Source organism: Thermobia domestica, chromosome 5 (genome assembly GCF_964235325.1).
Source record: "Thermobia domestica chromosome 5, izTheDome1.hap1.1, whole genome shotgun sequence".
Classification (NCBI taxonomy): Eukaryota; Metazoa; Arthropoda; class Insecta; order Zygentoma; family Lepismatidae; genus Thermobia; species Thermobia domestica.
The window spans coordinates 203192531-203206639 of NC_137458.1; the positions used below are offsets into that span (position 1 = coordinate 203192531).

At 38.8% G+C, this 14109-nt stretch overlaps 1 pseudogene; it reads left to right on the forward strand.

Moving 5' to 3' along the window:
* The first annotated feature begins 2178 nt into the window (after positions 1-2178).
* On the forward strand, positions 2179-2508 carry LOC145685369 (protein GVQW3 pseudogene; annotated as a pseudogene).
* Positions 2509-14109: the final 11601 nt, after the last annotated feature.

Sequence of the window (14109 nt, forward strand, 5' to 3'; positions counted from 1 at the left end):
CATTTGTGCGAGCAATTCCACCACCACACCTGAAAAAAATTCTAACTATCGTACCCACTTAAACTGCTTAAGGGGTTCGATCCCAGCCCCCGCCAAGTAAACTTTGTGGTGGACAAACACCGTGTGCGTGGGTTTTCTCGGGGTTCTCCCGTTTCCTCCCCCTTTCTTCATTCTACCATTTTCATTCATTACTCATCATCACCGTCTCCTTTAGCCTAACCGGCATAACCGTGGGACGTAAAACTCAAAGATTTCATTTCATTTTTAAACTGTTTAACCTGGATCTGCCTTTGACATTGACAGGACTCTTTTTTTATATTCAAAATATTCTTTTTCACATTGTATTTACAATTATAAGAAAATTAGTGTTAACCACGAGACGAGAGAAGATCAGAAGAAGCTTTTGAAAATGGAAATCAGATTGGAAAGAATCATTAAACACTAGATATTAGATACGAGACGAGAGTACCTACAAAGCCTTGAAAACGAAACGAGAAAGTATATGGACATATATGTGTTTTCTTGTTTTAATCCACTTAAAGGCCGCGTCGAATCACTATGTTATTGTAAATGCGATGTTTAAGTAAACGCACCATCCGTGTTCTTCCACATTTAGATCGTCGATAAGCTCAAGCAAAATCTTAGGAAAGCATACCACCTCTGCTTTTTCCCACTTGGTAATCACTATTGTTCATTATTGCTTCGTAATCACTATTGCTGATTCTTATGGAACTCTAAAGGCTGGTTGAACAATAGCAAGCCTAATCCTTCCAAGCCGCTTACCTTTTATAGTTTTATATGTGGATACTCAAAAATTTTCCTTTTTAAGTTCATTCAGTTTAGAGAAGCAAAATTCCGGTTAGTTCCCAAGGACTAGTTCGGAAGAAAGATCAGTTCAAAAGAACAATTCATTTAGTTTGTCTAGTTCGTGTAGTTCCAGGCTTACTACAGCACCTGCGCATTAAGTTTTCGGCATCTTGTCAATGCGAACTACGTATGCCTAATTCAGTTGGCTATAGATGCGAGCAACATTCAGTCCGTTTCTAAATGCGTTGCTTTGCTCCTTTAATGTTGTGATTGTCTGTGCTAATTATGTAAAATGAAGCGTACCAAGCGGTCAATAGAATCGTATTTCAGTGCTTCCAGAGGTAATGCGATGAAAAGTAACTCCGGTGTAAGTCTTTTACAGAAAGACTCCGGAAGTCTACAGGAGGAATCTACCGGAGCAAGTTCAAATGATACCAATTGCCAATTGTTGAAATCCAATAGTGCACCTTTGTGTTGGAACCAGACTAAGTTAAAATATTTAAAGAAAAGTACCCGTGGTTAATTGTCTCGAATACTCTTGATTTTGTAAGATGTCATGAAGTTCAGGACTTGAAATTGTACTCAGGTGTTGGCGTATTGCTGGCACAACAGTGGATTGCACGTAGTGTTAAACCTTTCGAGTCTACAACGGAAATGCAACAACATTCATTACTGGAGAAAGTTTTTGAATATAAGAAAAGTATTGTCCACTGTACCACAGCAAAAATGCTCTTGGAGGCTGAAACCCAGAGCTTAGAAAAACTTTGGTAGGGTTGTAACAACATGCCGAGTTTCTCGAACAGCATACTATGTTGCAAAACAAGACAAGCCCTTTCTGGATCATTCCCATTTAATAGATTTTCAAGTATCCAACGGTCTTGATATGGGGCGAATTTTACACAGTAATTTTGTATGCGTGAACATTGTAAGCCACATGAGTGCTGCAATGAAAAGTAGACTTATTGAGAAAATTACAAGTGCTAAGTCTATGATAGGCATTATTGTTGATGAATCAACCACATTAAGTAACAAAATCGCGTTAAGTATTTATATACGTGTGCGTATTCCGAATAGTGAAGGAATTGACAGTAAAGGCAATAACTATAGTGATATATTTATACGTTCTTTTTATAACAATTGGAACTTCTGGATCAAAAATCATATACGTAGGCGTATTCATAAATCACAGAACAGTGCTCATAACATGCAAACCCCTTGCAGTTTACAAGTTTTCCGCTAGGATGTGTTGCGGTGGTATCTTGTGAGCCAGTGTGCCGAGTAGCGTAGTTTAAAGTGGAAGCGTTTGAATGTTGCACGTGTTTTCGTGTCTGGGTTGCATTAGCCGTCTGCGATTTTTCTTACCTCGGCGTTATGGCGGAAGTTGAAGAGCAAAGGGTGTGCATCAAATTCTGTGTGGAATTGGGTAAAACTGGAAGTGAAACTTATGAAATGTTGAAACACGATTTTGGTGATTCGTGCATGAGCCGTAGCCGAACATTTGAATGGTTTGGACGTTTGAAGAAAGGCAGAACATCGACTGCTGGTGATGATCGGTCGGGTAGACTGTGCACGGCAACAACCCCCTCAAAAGTGGAAGAAGTGAGGGCGGCTGTGAACAAGGATCGTCGACGTACCATACATGATATCTGTGCAGAGGTTGGAATTGGGAATGGAACTTGTCAGAGAATTCTCGCTGAATAGTTGAACATGCATCTCATTGCAGCGAAATTCGTGCCGAGCGTGTTGACCCAGGAAAAAAAGATTGTCGACTACAGATCTGTGAGTAACTGAAGAAAGCACTGAAAAACGATCCCACGCTCCTTGTCAACGTCATTACAGGCATTGAGAGCATCATTTATGCTTACGACTCAGACTCTAAACTTCAGTCTTCTCAATGGAAGAGTCCTGGGTCTCCAAGACCCAAAAAAGCACGCAAATTGAAGACGATGCTCAAATGTTTCTGTGACCAAGAGGGGATCGTACACTGGGAATTTGTCCCACATGGAAGCACGGTCATTGCAGGCTTCTACTATGATGTCCTAAGAAGGTTGCGTGAAAATGTGCGTCGCAAAAGGCCACAGATGTGGCATAACGGTAACCTCATTCTCCACCACGAAAATGCATATGCACACCGATCTTTCAAAGTTGCGCAGTTTTTCGCTAAGAACAACATTACAGTGGTTCCCGATCCCCCATACTCACCTGACCTGCCCCTGTGACTTTTTTCTTTTCCCCAAGCTGAAGCTTCGGGTGAAGGGGCGAAGATTCGACTCCATTCCAGAAATTCAAGAAGAATCGCAGCGGGTACTTTGCACTATTCCAAAAAGGGACTTCCAGAAATGCTTCCAAGCATGCCAAAAGCGCTGGGACCGCTGTATTAATGCAAAAGAGGAGTACTTTGAAGGTGATGGAGGAATTTAACTTTAAATCTAAGAAACTTTCATTTTACAGATTCAGTCTTGGAATTTTTGGATACACCCTTGTACAATATACAACGTTCTTATGGAATGTCTCCGAAGGAACGGTTTTGATGATAATTATCTCGGAGACCGTGGTTGGTTTCACAAGTGATTGTGTTAGTGTTGTGTGCGGGAAAAAATCTGAAGTCGGATCAAGATTACAACAATTTCCCAAAATCATTTTGTGGCATTGCCTTAGTCATAGATTGGAACTTTCTGTAAATGTTGGTTAGCGCTCTGTACAAGTTGTAAGTCTCTTTCCAAAAAACTAGAACGAACTTGAAAAGTGTGCACATGATGTTGCAAGTCAACTTAAAAAGATAGGTCGCATTATAGATGTAAGGTGGGTGGCGTCTTCTTTTCTCTGTGTAGAATCTGTATGGTGAACACACACATTAATTTTTCATCTTTCGATAAATGTCAGTCCATACAGTGCATAGTGGATAACCTCAAAATCCGAATCATTAATGAAAACGATACGAATTACAAACTTAAGTCAAATAGAATTTGTTTGCAGTGACTCCGGTGACATTCGACAAGATAGGTTTGGATTAAATTCACATGATGGTCATCGCGACTTCGTGCGATATAAGGCAACAGGGAAGAGGGTTGTTACCGGAACTGTAGAAAGTTGTTTCACCGCTCTTAACTGTAGAAATAAGCAGTGCAGATTGTGTACGTGGTTTCAGTAAATTGAACAATAATATCTGATCTTAGAAATTCACTACAAATTAGTACTGTTTCGAGTATAATGTTTCTGTTATTAATCGGGCCCAATGTGCCCATGTTTAATCCTGAGCTGTATGTGAAGTTTTGGTTACGAAAAGGAAGGCTCAGTGCAGACTACAGATGTCAGCAACGAGAAAAGAAAGATGGACCTTATAAGAAACTGTGGCGGATACTGTGACTTAAGGTTCAGGATACCAGACATTATATATAATAGAAGCCAGATTGGTAAAAATAGCTTAATATTCTAACGTGTTCTGAAGTAGACCTATCTACAATGTGATTTGTACATTTTTAGAGGTCCATATTTACGTAGAAAGTATAAGAATTTTACACTTTCATCAGCCAGAACATTAGTTTTTTTAAAAAAATCACAAACCGGCTGCGCAAAACATTTTTCTGTTCACTGGATTTGTATTATGTGCTGCAAATTATTTACAGAATATTGTGATGATTAGCAATATTTAAAGTTTCCATATTATTGAATGAAATTATAATGGGAAACAAGGTGGCCGCGGTGGCTCAGTGGTAGAGCGTTCACCTCAGGTGCTTGGGGTCCCGGGTTCGATCCCAGCCCCCGCCAAGTGAACTTTGTGGTGGACAAACACCGTGTGCGTGGGTTTTATCGGGTTCTCCCGTTTCCTCCCACTTTCTGCATTCCACCATTTCATTCATTACTTATCATCACCGCCTCCTTTAGCCTAACCGGGATAAGCGTGGGACGTGAAACTCAAAGATTTCATTTTACAATGGAAAACAATATTCATTGAATAATAAATATTTATTTCTGTTAGGCTGATTATAGTGGGTTTTCTCTCTCTCTCTCTCTCTCTCTCTCTCTCTCTCTCTCTCTCTCTCTCTCTCTCTCTCTCTCTCTCTCTCTCTCTCTCTCTCTCTCTCTCTCTCTCTCTCTCTCTCTCTCTCTCTCTCTCTCTCTCTCGTAGAAATGCTCTTCAGGGTTCTGTCAAAATTACTGCTTCAAGTGGTCATATTTTTTCCATACCGCCACCTCATCTGATGTCACTTTAAGCACTGGATGGAAGTTAAAATTTCTAACCTCTAAAATATAATAGTTTGTTTCAAAAGTGTTCGTGTAAAGGCAACCAAGCAAGACACTTCCCCCTTTCTCGTCTATCTCTGGCCTAGTCAAAGGCAGCCCCCACAATAAAAAAAAATGGAACTATATTGTTAATAGAATCGCATAGTTTCGGCTTCCTATGATATTTCCTTACAAGTGACACATTACAATAGGACTTACAGTACCTGTATATTTTACTTTAGCACAGCACAGCCCTTCATGACTCTGTTCATGAAATATTTTAACTAAAAGGAAATCAATCAAAAAATATCAAGACTTCCCTGAAAACATATAAGTTTAACATGTCCCGCCATCTATATGCACCCACATAAATTTTGGAAAGTCGGCGCCGTTGACTACTACTACTTCAAGGTGACCAGAACTTTTACTTACAAAAACGGGACGCATACGAATCGGCGGAGTGGGGGGGGGGGGCGGTGACTTCCATATTGCATTTTGGGACTCAGCAGTGTTTTCAATTTACAAAATACACAAGTAAGAATGATAACACAGCGTTTCTAACTTAAGTACTATCCAACAATACCTTTAACTACTTCAACACTCAGAATTCCCATTCAATTCCCACTTGAACCACAGAACACTCAATTCTCATTTGAATATTCAGAAGTTCTAGGCACGGCTGAACCTTCCCAATGAGTGTTGGTACGGAAGAGTGTAGAATTAGCATTGACCATTTATATTTTGAATAATAATTACGGGATACCTGGGTCATGTTTGCTTAAAATCGGGACATTTAGGCGTCCCGTTTGAGAATCAGAAAAAACGGGACAACGGTTAAAAATAAGGGACTGTCCCGGATAAAACGGGACGTCTGGTCACCTTGTACTACTTACACTTATGTCGAGAACAGAACCAAACCAACCACTGAGGGGCTTCTAACCCGTTCCTACTACTACCCCCACTACTACTGCTAGTACCACTACTACTACTACTGCTACTACTACCACTACTACTACTGCTACTGCTGCTACTACTACTACTACTACTTCTTCTTATGTCGAGAACAGAACCCAACAAACCCCTGCGGGGCTTTTAAACCATTCCTACTACTACTACTACTTTTACCACTATTGCTACTACTACTACTCCTGCTACTACTATTATTACTACTATTTCTACCACTTATGTCGAGAACAGAACCAATAAACCCCTGCCGTGCTTCTAATCCGTTCCTACTATACTACCACTACCACTACTGCTACTACTACTACTACTCCTGCTACTACTACTACTACTCTTATGTCGAGAACAGAACCCAACCAACCGCTATGGGGCTTCTAACCCGTTCCTACTACTACTTATGTCGAGAACAGAACCCACCCAATCCATGTGGAGCTTCTAACCCGTTCCTACTACTACTACTCCTACAACTACTTATACTTATGTCGAGAACAGAACCCAACCAACCACTGTGGGGCTTCTAACCCGTTACTACTACTACTACTACTGAAGCCCGTATTTAGGTAAGTGCTTTTCTGTGCTCGAGCACAGGGTGGCAGAATTTAGGGGGCGGCAAAATTTTGCTTTTTTTTAAAGATTCACAACAAAATAACAATTAAAACTAGCAACTCGCTGAGTCCCGTGCAAACACGAGAAAATATGTTAATGTGTTTAATTCGCTCTAATTACAGCAGTTACTAATTTGCTAGCTTCTCTGATTATTTTAAAAAAGTAATCCTCTCCCACTCTACCCAAAGGATGAGGATGAACTTGAACATTATGAAAACTGACATCGTTAAATTCAAGAACCTCGAAAATTATGAATTCAACACTAATATCTGTCGTTTTCGATTACTTTTAAAATCTTGCCCCCTCCTTGCGGAGTGGAGTGTGACCTTGAAGTTGAATTGCATTAAAACTGTCGCTATTCATCTTAGCGACTCCAAAAACTATGAATTCAACTCTAATATTCGTCGCTTTCCAGGGACGGCAAATTTTGCGCGGGGAGGGGCCCGTAATTACAGCACGGAGGCGCACAATATGTTAATACGGGCCTGCTACTACTACTACTACTACTACCACTACTATTACTACAATTACTACTATTATTACTAACATTGGGAGAGAAACTAAAAGATATTCCTCTTCTACTTTATCACACTCTTAAGCAAGCTTACCCTGGCAACGAAACTCATTCCTTTCTTGTAAGAAAACAGCTTCCTTACCACAATATTTACACAATTTCTCTAGTGGAAGCACTCCATGATTTTGTAGTAACGTCAAAGTACTACTTCCTTCTCTGTTTGATGTTATTTTCACTAGCCTATATTCACTAATTTCGAACCCGTCACAAATTGGAATACGCATAAGAATCCCAATTGTTATTTTCGATCTCATTTTACCGAGCCTACTCGTCGCACTAAATAGTTCTCGAATACTCTTTTCTACTTAAAACACTTCGTATTAATACACTGATAAGCTCGATCAGTGGCCACATATACATACGACAAAACCCCTCCAAGTATTGAATGTAATTACACTTTAAAATTCATTTTAATGAAATAAGGATTTCATGCTTCACAACATGCACTACCATTCAATATTTAAAAATTCAACAAAAAATTATCAATGCATTATAATTTTCTGCATGAAGCAACGAACTACTTACCAGTTTAAGTGTTCCACCACACTTCAGAAATACAACTTCCGCTACATGCGCGCGCACACACACCCACTACAATGTAAACAACCAACATGGCTTCCAGCCGTCAAATTTTATTACGCAAGACCTTTTGTAGTTTATAAATTTAAAGCTACTTATAGATAAGCTGCAATCTTCGTTACCAGCCATATTAAATCGATAACAAATCTACATAAAAGAAAAAAACAGAAAGTGCACTTCTACCTACTCGGGAAGTACTACATCAGACACGTAAAATATAACCATTTACTTTTTTTTTTTTTAGAGTTCCTGGATGTCTTTTTTATAGATGGTGATCCCTGTTGTCGATTAAGTACCACATTTATTTCTTTTTCGTAGATTAGATATTATTATTATCAAGCTCATATCATTAGAATTATTACTATTTAAATTATTTTGTATCATTTTAACTCCCGTAGTTATATATTCACTCCATTTCCTTTTACTATATTTGTGCGTAGCAATGCTTACATTTCCTATATTTTCATTATTTTTCTTTAGTACATCTTCTAATAGACTAATATTTATTTTCCCTTCATTTTAGTCATTAGTAATGGCAGCAGTACCGGTTATACAGAACACATCTTCAATACATAGACACCATATTGATAAAATAACAGATAACATCCTAATTCCATCTCAGATGGATGATTGAATAGAATATAAAATATGAAAAATATCTATGATGTATGTTAAATTAGAATATAGTCGATGCATATTTTGTCTTGTATTTTAATTCTTAAAATAGGTATTCTACAATTAAAACGGCCTGAATATTATGAATTCATTGTTTAAGATGATACATGAAATTTGGATAAGGTTTGTCGAATGATTTATTATGTGTCAGAAATTCATAACATGGGTTATTTCTAGTGGCAAAAGAATATGGGACAGTGAGATAGATCTCTCCCAACCTAAAACTGCTCAAAGCCTCGTGATTTGCATATTATCTCCTTGGCACAAACTATGATTATAATATTGTATGAAGTTAGGGTTAACTGTATCACATATAATTCTTCTTTTCAATCGTGAGAATTATATTTGCCCCAAAACGAAGTATACGAATATAAAATCACTTATTCCTCCAATTTAAAATAATTTCTTCTGTTTCGGAAGCTTTCTTGCTTATCTTCGCAAATTTTTGAAACTTACAAACTCGCTTGCTAAATCGCAAATGGAATATAATGGAAGTATGCGAGTTTTGAAAATGCAGTAGACTTTTCTTATGGGAACTGAGTTTAGCCAATCAGGAGTTGGAATGGAGATATCATCAAGATAGCATGAGAAATTTATGCATCAAAAAGTCCTATTTATTCTAGACCGTAAATAAATGTGAAGGGTGGGAATTCTTGCACAAACCAACAAAATTTAGCTTCGAGAATAATGAAACAATTAAAATATGCTTTCGACACACATTATTTTGAGGCAGAATTGAATGTTTTACAAGTTAGAATGATATGGTAATCATTGATAGAGGTTGATAAAAATTAAGTACTAGTTCTGCGCAAAAAATGTAAACGTGCACTATGATCGAAAAGCGAGTGAAAAAGCATCTGTATATAGTACAAGAGTGAATTATAATCGGAACGTTTCTGTTAATACTCTCTTGTACTTTGTGCGCTAATTACAGTATTTACTTGTCAATATGTGCAGATAATTTGTTCACAGGGTATAAAATACAAATAGACTTGTGACTTCTGTCTTGGAGATTTTTGCCTTAAAATCTTAATTTATTTTGAACATTACTTATGTGTGTTGCCACTTTTAAAAGAAATAAGCCTGTCCCTTTCACTTGTAGAAGGGCTACGATGATTCTTCCCCGTGTGTTATTGTGAGTAACACCAGACCAATGCACCTTAATAGCACTCTGACCGAAACACACAATACCTCATCACTTTCATTCAACAGTTCCGTATTGGATTTTGATAGGACTTAATTCTCAGTTTAGCGTTCCTTTCAGCACTGAGGCTATATGAGAAGTGATCTACAGCTTAACGTGATCCACGGCGTAGTTCGTTTTTTATTGGGGAAACAGATTCATTTGGCGCTACGGTCACTCTAAATTCACAGCATGCAACGTCTTGCTACAGATGTTGCTGCGCTTTTATTTATTTCCACCGACTGTTGCTTTATCTATGACGTCCTTAAAATTGTGCACACTAGTGTATGCGCTGCGCTCTTGGATTATTCAATACCAACCTTTTATTTTTAAGGTAGAGGGTCAGGGAGTTGTAGGTTGTACTTTATTCATCAATTTTCATTTTTATTTTCAAAATTAGATGGTTTGGTGTATGACTCCTAGCCCTAGCCATTAGAGGGTTACGCCCTCTCTTTGGCACAGAATTGTAGACATTGTTGTTTTAAATTATGTATGATGGTCTAAGTGCAGTCTTATAAACAAATAGGGCTGAAAAGTAACGAACAATAACAAAAAATATCAGGTGAATGAATAAATATAAATATGGATACAATAAAACAAAATACGAATCTAAATAGTGAAAGTATAAAGAGAACTGGTATAGAAACAGTGTATTGTGGTTTACGTAATAAATGAAATACGATGTAAAATGAAATGCAGTGCTTATGCGCTACTGTCACAAACATAGTGTTAGATAAACGAATGAAGTTTAATTCTTCTTTCTTGGGGCGACTCGAGACTGATGGCAACAAGGGGAAAGCCCAAAGTTAGTATTGAACTGAGACATTGTGCTAAAATGGAAATAAATGAGGAAGGTGATCGGGTATATGATATATATGAAAGATGTCGTGTTCTTTAGCTGTAGGATGTGCTTTTTTTATATATAACGTGATAAGAACGTTTAACGCTGTATGCAAATACTTATACGGTAGAGACCTGCACGGGCCGGGCTTGGGCTGGCCGACACTGATTTCTCTTCAGGTCGGGCTGGGCTGGGGCTGATCAATTGCAATTCTTTAATAATTATTGACTTTCGTTAAACGATAATTGGAAAAAGCTAAACGTTGAAGAAGTATGTCCGTGAAAAATGTTACAAAGAATGCAATAGCTATTTATAGTTTGTGTTGCTTAGTGGCTCCACTTTCACTAAAGAGGATTGCAGGTATTATGCGGTAAATTGAGCTCTGACCTTGACCTTCACTGAACTCAAAATATAACAAGAAGGGGTGGGAATGTTTTGCCTTTCGCTAAACAATATTGCCATCTTCACTTTATGTTAAAAATCAATTAAATTAGATTTTTGTTACAGGGAATGGAGTTTTTGTTCTCTCGATGACAGGCAAAGTTCTAGGAAGCAATGGTACCATTCGGCAGGCAAGCGCCAGGTTGTGAACCAGAGTTTAGAAAATGTTTCTGAGGTTAGGTCAAATTTAGTACTAAATTTTGAGAAACATTGGGGCTCGAGCTAATTTTTAAAAGAATTTATCGGGCCGTGGCCGGGCCAAAAACTTTTAAAATTTATAGGGCCCGGGCCGGGCTTGGGCCAAGAATTTTATAAAACTTATCGGGCCGGGCCGGGCTCGGGCCAAAAATGTCCAAAACTTTTCGGGCCCGGACTGGGCCGGGCCTAGGTACGTTCGGGCTGAATTGGGCTCGGGCCGAAAAATTCGGCCCGTGCAGGTCTCTATTATACGGTGCGTCAGTTTCGGCATCAGCTTGTAAAGTATCAAGAACTAATGGGTGGGACATTGGCAGGCGAGAGACTATGTATTTCAAACGAATGTCGGCAAGGTGATGAATAAGGTTAGGAAAGTTGATGTGTTCATAAGTCAGGAAGTTCGGACATGCTAACTTTATGTGATACGCAGTTCTATGGCATGTCGTTCTAGTATGGATAATCGGTCGTAGAACTTTGTTGGAGCATTGCACCAAGCAATATGGTCAAAAGTTAAAATGGGCCTGAGGAACATTTTGTATTTATTAATTAAGAGAGGTCCGTGTAATCCCCAAATGGTTCCTGTGAGACGCCGTAAAAGATTGAGTCGTAAATTAGCCTTTTGCGTTATTTTCTCTAGATGAGCTTCCCAAGTTAATTTAGAGTCAAAAACTACCCCGAGATGTGTAGCCGTAGGAGTTGGACGAAGTTGATGGTCTTGCAGAGTAACGTTAAGGTTCCGTGGGTTACGATGAACTTTCGAGCGGCGTTTAGGAGGTAGAAAGACCAGCGGTTGCGTTTTGGCGGCGTTTAAACTTAATCGCCGTGTGTTGCACCATTGCATAAATTGATTGAGAGTTGACTGTAAACGTGTGCTGATGTGATGCATGGTTTTGCCCAGAGCTAGAAAGGCTGTGTCGTCAGCGTATTGGAATAAGTACACATTCTGCGTGGGTTGAGGTATATCGGAGGCGTACAGTAGTAGTAGGGACCCGCGTTGGCCCGAATGACTCATCCTCACTCTCTTTTATGACCGGGGTGAAAGGTCAATGACCTTGGTCGGGGTCAATGACCTAGGGGTACCTAGGACCACCCCCTTTAAATTTTGGCAGGGGTACCTTGGCCCACCCCCTAAATTTTGGCAGGGGTACATATGACCACCCCCCTTAAATTTTTGAAATTGCCAAATCTAAAAATTTGATGTGGTAGCCTAGGACCATAGTATGTACCTCTATTAGTATCGGGGGTCTATGTCGTTCCCTTTCATGGGTAAAAAATTGCCAAAAATTCAAATTTCGGGGGTTTTTGACCTAATTTATCCCCTTTGATGAGGTATTATTACCCTATATAGTTATATGGGCGTATACAGGGGTCCATTACCTTTCATAGGACATGGGTATATTAATGCACCCCTTGAAAAATTTGGGAGGGGTACCTTGGCCCACCCCTTCAATTTTGGAAATTGACCAATTTAAACATTTGGTATTATAGTACAGGACCCTAATATGTATTATGATAAATTTGGGTGGTCCACCTCGTTTCCTTTTAGGGGTACAAAATTGCCAAAATATAAACGTAAGCAATACGTTGTACCACGTGTTTGGTTTTTGGCTCAATTTATCCCCTTTGATGAGATGTTATTACCTTATATGGTTATATGGTCATGTATAGGGGTCCATTACCTTTCATAAGACATGGGTATATTAATGCACCCCGGGAGGGGTACCATGGCCCACCCCTTAAATTTTGGAAATTGCCCAATTTCAACATTGGGTATTATAGTATTGGACCCTAACATGTATTATGATAAATTTGGGTGGTCCACCTCGTTCCCTTTTAGGGGTACAAAATTGCCAAATTTTAGTACAACCACATGTTTGGTTTTTTGGCTCATTTTATTCCCTTGGATGAGGTCCTATTACCTTATATGGTTATATGGTCATGTATAGGGGATCCATTATCTATTATAAGACATGGGTACATTGGTGCACCCCGGGAGGGGTACCTTGGCCCACCCCTTAAATTTTGGAAATTGCCCAATTTCAACATTTGGTATTATAGTACAGGACCTCAATATGTATCATGATAAATTTGGATGGTCGACATCGTTCCCTTTTAGGGGTACAAAAATTGCCAAAATATAAACGTTGTACCACGTGTTTGTTTTTTTGGTCCATTTTATCCCCTTTGATGAGATTCTATGATTATAGGGGCTCATTTCTTATCATAAGACATGGGCACCCTTCTTAAATTTTGGCAATGGGGGTCCACTGAAATTGTCCAATTGAAGCATAGTACAGGACCTCAATATGTTTCGGTGGTCCTATTACCAAATTTGTTTAGTACAACCACGTGTTCGGTTACTGACTCAATTAAGGTTATAAGGTATGGATGGGTATCCCCTTTCAATTTGGTAGGACCCTTCGGGTGTAGTACAGTCACGTGATCGATGATTTGGTTTTGATGCGCGACGAGGTCCCTGGTCAATGTTCTCTAGGAATTAGGTGGAAACTTTGCACAGGGTTCTCGTCTTATATCGCACAGTTCTTTAGGAGAATCTGATAACGTTGTATATGGAATGGACAATAAAAACACATAAATAAGCATAAATTGTATTTTATTCATTTTTCTGGTTTCTTCTTTTTCTTTCTTATTGACAATGTTTGTATATTGAGCTGGGTTTCTTCATTAGACTGCCTCCTCTTCTTGATTGCGATGATTTGTTTCCATGTTTTGCAGCATAGCACCCGTTTGCAAAGCTTCGTATTGTGAATTCTGTAAAAAAGAACGAGGAAAAGATGATTAGTATAGAAATAGATGATGATTAAACAAATACATTTGCAATAATAAATATGATAAAATTACCTGGAAGGTATATTGCAACAGTCTACGATCATTAACCGTGGGTACTGTTGTGAACAAATATTGAATTTCACGCAGAGATTTTCCTTGGGCTTTACAGCACAAATAAAAATAAGCATAATAGCCACATACGGATGAACCAAGACTTTGCATTTGGCTATT